This window comes from Aptenodytes forsteri, unplaced genomic scaffold (genome assembly GCF_000699145.1).
Source record: "Aptenodytes forsteri isolate BGI_AS27 unplaced genomic scaffold, ASM69914v1 Scaffold321, whole genome shotgun sequence".
Taxonomy (NCBI): Eukaryota; Metazoa; Chordata; class Aves; order Sphenisciformes; family Spheniscidae; genus Aptenodytes; species Aptenodytes forsteri.
In genome coordinates this window covers 1004885-1005444 of record NW_008795030.1, presented here as the reverse complement: position 1 = coordinate 1005444, position 560 = coordinate 1004885, and positions in this window count along the sequence as shown.

Here is a 560-nt window from a genome sequence, read left to right as displayed (position 1 = left end):
TGGGTCCCCTTTGCCTGTCCCCAGGTGTGTTTATGCGAGGGGCAGGAGGGGTGGGCAGGGGCGGCCCTGGACCTTGTTTGCTCAGTCTGGCCCCGGGAAGGGGTTTAACGTCCTCCCAGGATCTCCTCCTGGTCTCTAAATATGCCCACAGCCTCCCCTCCTGCTACCGAGGAGAGAACTGGTCCAGAACTGCACCCTGGAAACGCTCGAGACTGTGGACAGAGGCAGCAGGAATAGTGTTTCTGTTAAAGGTGCTTGATAAATGGTGAAGTTCTTTGAGGTCCCACCTTGAGGGTCCGCACTGGAGCTCTGTCCCCCTCGTGCAGTGGTGTCCGGGGAAGAGGGAGCTGCATCTATCCCAGTCCCCTTTGCTTTAGGAAAGCTGGCCCTGGGAAGCTCCCCGCTCCTGCGCCCCAAGGGAGGGGAGAGCCAAGAGCACCCCGTTACGTCCTGCGCTGCCCGGAGGAGCCGGGGAAGGAGCACCGTTGGTTATCGACACCTCTGAGGGCTTCTGCTATCCTGCTTCTGCGTTTGTCTCGGGGGGGGGGGGGGGGGGGGAG